This window comes from Protobothrops mucrosquamatus, unplaced genomic scaffold (genome assembly GCF_001527695.2).
Source record: "Protobothrops mucrosquamatus isolate PMUCROS unplaced genomic scaffold, P.Mucros_1.0 scaffold716, whole genome shotgun sequence".
NCBI classification, from domain to species: Eukaryota; Metazoa; Chordata; class Lepidosauria; order Squamata; family Viperidae; genus Protobothrops; species Protobothrops mucrosquamatus.
This window is the reverse complement of record NW_015386996.1, coordinates 161,364-167,447: the sequence shown is the minus strand read 5'-3', so window position 1 is coordinate 167,447 and position 6,084 is coordinate 161,364.

Below are 6,084 nucleotides of genomic sequence, written 5' to 3'. Positions count from 1 at the left end.
CAATGTGTCTCTTGATGGAATTGCTTGTGGAGTGCCAGCCTTCGATGAACTCATGAGCATGGCGGGTAGTAGCGTGGCCAATAATGTTTGTGTTGCTCCAATCAAATTGGTGTCAGTGTGAGTAGAAATTAAGGATGTGGGATGATTGCCAGTCGGTGTTCGTGGATTCTGGTTTTTAATTGATGTGATGTTTGTCCCACGTAGAATTGGTTGCAATGAATACAGTAGATTACATTGTTTCTTTCATCCTTCTGTATATTGTCTTTGGTTCTGGATAATTCCCAAGTATGACATGGGTTTGTGGGCTATTGCTATTCCTAGGGGTTGGAGAATTCTGTCTGTCATTTCAGACACCCCTTTTATGTATGGTAGGATTAGTTTTTGCATGGTAGTTGGCTGTATGCTGTGTTGTGGTTTGGGCGCTGTATGTCGGAGTACGAAGTTTTTTGGATAGCTGTTACGGAGAAAGACGTCAAGCAGCTGTTTCTTTTCTGCTTTTCTTAGTATGGTGATGCAGTCAGTGATAGGATAGGATTCAAATATGTGAACAACCGGTTCTCTGTGTGGATGCCGCTTCCGGAAGTCCATTCTGGGCCTGGGCAACAAAAAATTAGCTACCGGTTCTGCCGAACTGGTGCGAACTGGCTGAATCCCACCACTGGATGCAGTGTGTCCTGGCCCTTTTGAAGAGGGTCTGGGCACAGCTTCTTTTGTGCGTGGTGGGGTGGTTGTTTGCAAAGCTGAGGATCTGGTCTGTGTGTGTGGATTTACAGTAGACATAAGATTACAGTTCTCCGTTGTCTAGTCTCTTTATGTCAATGTCGAGGAATGGGAGTCTGTTGTCTGTTTCCTCTTCGTGTATGAATTTGATCTCAGGGAATATGTTATTGAGTAGGTGGCATTTTCTTCAATTTGGTAGGTATTAGAAATGTTTTAATTTTTTATTTCAATAAAGTAGAAATGTACTATTTTTTGTTTGTGGACATTTCCTGAAATAATTGCATCCTTTACCTCTCTTGTTATTTTAGTATGTATTTTTTTAAGGATTGCGTCTCAAACTAGATTTTTTTTCTGTAATATTTAATAACAGGCACTGTCAGTTAGGGTGTAGGTGAGTGAAATCACAATTAGGTTTTCAAAAGGGACTTCAGTTTTTAAGCAGTTAGGTAATACTGATTGTCAGTTTTGAGATATATGCCTTTTCCCATGCAGTGCTACCCAAACAGACTTTCCTTGATTTAATGCCCTTCAGATAATAGCCTTCAAGTCCTAGATTTTCTATATCAGTAATCCAACTTACCTAGAAAGATGCTATTCTAGGGTAATATCCCCACAAGGCTTCTTTTATATAATCAACTCAGTCTTTAGGGAGAAGTCCTATTTTTGTGATTTTGGAGCTCTCCTGAATGATTGAACCAAATATATTGCAAAATTGTGGATTTTCAGTAGCATAATTATTATTTTTTTCCATACAAATAAAATTTGGGTATTAGGTTTCTGCTTGGCTGAATATGCCTATAACATCACTGACCTTCTCCCAAAGCAACAAGTATTTCAGCCCCACCATCTGAAAACGTTACCGTCGTATCCAACTGTGACCCTTGAAAACGCAGAAGTACTTTTTAAAAAGTGTAGTCCCTGTCTACAAAAAGATCACACTCCCCTACATAATATGTACAGCAAACTATTGAAATAGAATTCAAAGGAAAAAAATGAAAAAGAAACCCTTCTATTTTAATGACACATTATTTTGGAACAAATTTCATAGCAAATGAATTATAATTTGGAATTTTTCTATCTTTGCATAGAGTCTTTCTTTTTCTGGTGTTAATATTTCCACATGTAAATGTATATAAAGGCTAATATCCTTCTCATAGAATATTTCACTGTGATTCTACACACTGCTATCAACTTAGACATCTGTCGAAAGACATTTTTATGCTGTCCCATCACAAACCTTGGCCATCATTGGATTTTTAGCAGTTTTCACTGCAGGGAAATTCACCTGTTTTTGCTGTCACCCACACGATAGATTAAGAATGAAATACTGGGTTGAAAAAGCAGGCTCTGTGAAGCTAGATTGCTTCTGAGCTACAGATAGCCAACCAGAGTACCAATATATCTATGATCTTATTTAGGTTTTCATCAGGTTTCAGTCTTCTTTTACAGCATATCCTTGCAATCTTACAACCTCAATTTCAAGTTGATTTTGTTCATTTTCAAAATATTTCTAAGCTGTTAGTTTTCATAATAATTTATTCCCAGAGCTGCCCCCCCTCATGAAATCAATGGTAGCGCCAATAAGTTGTATTGTAACTTCCCCCTGCTCTTTTATCTTCTTCATTGCTATCATTTGCTCTGCCATGTTGCAGTTGCAATTCCTTCATGTTCATCATTTATTGGCTTGATTTGTTCTGATGCTGCTACTTGCATTGTCTTCTGCTTGTCTTGCTCACTTCAAACTGCATTGGTTGCCTTTCTCAGCAGCAGCTATGTGCCATCTTTCTTGTCAGGTCAAGAAACTTCTTATCTATCAAAACTATGTCTTGATGGCAGTATTGCAGTCACTCTTATTATATTGGATTTTTAATGCTTTGTTGAAATGACACTCAGGTATATGAAAGCAAAATGCTACCCATACAGAAGAAGCCTGCTGCATTAAAACTTTTATCCCACCTGTCTTCTCCATGAAATTACTTTAGAAATTGTTCTGTTAAAAATAAAAGTTGTATCAAACATCACAAGCGTTATTTTGTTGTGGTGATGGTATTTATTGTGGTGATGGTATTTGATGGCATTACTCTGCATCATTTGTTCCTTCTCATATGGCCACTTGCTTCCCAGTAGTAGCTATAATCAATCAATTGATAAATAATGTTTCTATATGGTCATTAATGATCAGTCTAATTCAATAAGATAAATAATTATTTGGCTGTTTCTGTTTTTTTGATATTTCTCTGTATTTTTGCCTCAGCATCACTGCCCTGAGTCAATTATGCTAGAAACAGTTGGGAGTGGTGTTTATTATTTTTAATCCATAATATGGCTAGTTCAAAAAATTATACAGCCAGAAGTAAATCCCAAACTTTGAAAAACTCAAGATCAAGTTGGATAATCAGTGTTAAGGTTTGTTCCATTGGAGTTCATTGGAGTGAAAAATACCATAGGACAAAATTGAGCCCATCTCTAATGTTTATCAGCAGATTTCAGAGATCTTCCTTCACCTCTAAATTTACCTGTAGTAATACATAACTAAAAAATTATTGCCTAAGGTGAAAGTGGATTGGTGGTTGAAATCCTATTCCTGATATGCTGAGGGTCGCCATCTAATTTCTCTCCTGAAATGTTTTCCTCATTACTTTCATAACTGAGATAAGTCTTTAAATAATTACAGTACTTTAATTTTCTGGACTTTTCACTTTTTAAGAAAGGTGCATTTACTGTGGAGGGAAAGAGCAAAACACTTTTGGCAGTTTGTCCCATTTTAATCAATACTATTAATATTGCAGTCACTTGAAACAAAAGGTTAGTATTGTAGCATACTAGACTACAGTGATCAAACTATTGGGGTTTCAGGATGCAGAGAGAGTGAATGGAAACAATATAAAGCAAAACATAAAACATCCACAGCTGAGACATTGATTTCAAATAGATAATTCAAATATCTAGACTCAATATCTTTAAAATAAATTATTACAATAAATCAGAAACACAAGGACTATTCCCCAGAATTATAAAGTAATTTAATTAAAAGCTGTTTTAGTGTTGTGTTATCTCATTTCAGAGGTAGGGGGATGCAATTCATCTAAGAGTTAAATGTCTTTTGGAAGAAGATTATTGGAAGGTAATTGATACACTGCAATATTTTGTCTTATTAAAAATATATGAGCAATTGCTACCTTGGGTGCACTGGTAGTTACTGTTTTGACACCCTAGGAAAACCATGCCACTAGCAATCACACCACCACAAAAAAAATTGATTTCCTCCCCCTCCCGCTGCCACTTCCAAATATGGTGCCTTACTTAATGTTGTGATCTATGGAACAATCTCGCCTGCAATGGACTTCCAGGAAAGAAATTGTGAACTGAATGACTATGGAATGAAAAGCTGGTGAGTAGATCAGCTCTTTGTAATTCCTTTCTGAATGAAAGGATTTAAGATTGCCTACAATTGCTCCAAACAGATGCTCACAAGGAGACCACAAGACAGAAATCTCGGGTGTGTTTAGAACTCTGGGAGACTAGGGAATAACCATCTTGCTCAAACCATGGTTGGTGCCTTTAAAAGAATACTGGGTTTGCATACTTCTTTTTCCAATCATTTCTGGAAATTTCTTGTTATCTGCTTGTCAGGTATTAGGAACCTGTGGACTGATAAATCTAAAGACACCAAGTAAGTTTTCTTCAATTCTTAGCAAAAGAAGTTTTAAATATAAGTTTATAGACTTTTTTAAAAATAGGAGAGGGAATAAATAGCAAAAGGGTTACTAGAGCTTTGCTTTTGGAAAGTTACAAACAGATTAAGGGTCCATAAGTTTTGGAATTAATTAAAACAATTCTTCCTATAGGAAAATATTTTTGTTTTGAATTCATGTAAAAAAATTAATCGGATAGGACTTTGAAGGTTGGGCACTAGAGGGAACTAGAAGGAATGAAAGGTTAAAATTAAAGGAGAAGAACACTTAAATTTGATTTACTAATACAGAATGGAGCAAAGTATTTTAACACTGGACATTTGAAGGATATTTTTTAACCATAGAGCCAGAGGTTAATTATGCTAGCCTCTAGACTGTGTTTAAAAGATGTTATGGATGAGGAATGTTTTTTACCAGACAAGTCTGAAATTGATGTGAAAGTGGATTTAAAAGTGACAAGCTATAAGAATAAGAAAAAGAGGTTACACTGGACTAAAATTGTTTATACTTGTGATGAAATGGGATATCGTTTTTTGTATATTCCTTTTCTGTACTATTTTTCTTTATTTTCTATTTTTTTCCTTTTCTGAACCTTTTATTTTACTTTTTCCTTTAGTTTGCTTTAGATTTTTATAACTGCGATTGCAATTTTTAATAAAATTACTATTAGAAACCTCTAGTCTACTTTTATCAGTCAATCTTTATTACAGTCACAGACTAGAATAAAAGTTAAACATTGGCACAAAATAAAACAGAGCAGAGCAGAACTGGACAGGACATAATAATGTATTACAACTGATGGTAAAATCAATAGTTTACCTACATGAATGGGACAGCTTGAGCCTAGAGGTCAGAGAAATTAAATATTATACAATAACAGGTGGTCATATTTGCTTTCTGACATAAGATTGCTTCCTATGAAGAATCTTTCTTCTTATCTGCAAAGTCTCAACAAGTCAGCTATAACTGTATCATTTAAAAGCTTTCATTTATTCTGTATCCCTTTCCCAGATACATAGACATTAGAAAGTAAGATCAAGGAACATGTCAGACATAAAATACAGGTAGTCCTCCACTTACGACCACAATTGAGCCCAAAATTTCTGTTGTTAAGCGAGGCAGTTAAATGAATTTTGCCTCACTTTACCACCTTTCATGCCACAGTTGTTAAGTGGATCACTGCAGTTGTTAAGTTTGTAACACGGTTGTTAATTGGGCTTTCTCATTTACTTTTTGCTTGCCAGAAGATTGCAAAAGGTGATGACGTGACTCCAGGACACTTTAACCATCAAAGATATGAGTCAGTTGCCAAGTGTCTGAATTTTGATCAAGTGACCATTGAGTTGCTGCAACAGTCATAAGTGTGAAAAACAGTCATAAGTCACTTTTTTCAGTGCTGTTGTAACTTCAAATGGTCACTAAATGAACTATTGTAAGTCAAGGACTACCTGTACTTTTATTCCTTTTAGTCTTGGATTTATGGTCAAGGTAAAATATATGGCCAGGCAGGTAGTGTTTCCTCATATAGGCACTTTTCTTACCTAACTTTTTGCAAATTATTTTAGTTAATATATTATTATTATTATTATTATTATTATTATTATTATTATTATTATTATTATTATTATTATTATTATTATTATTATTATTATTATTATTATTATTATTA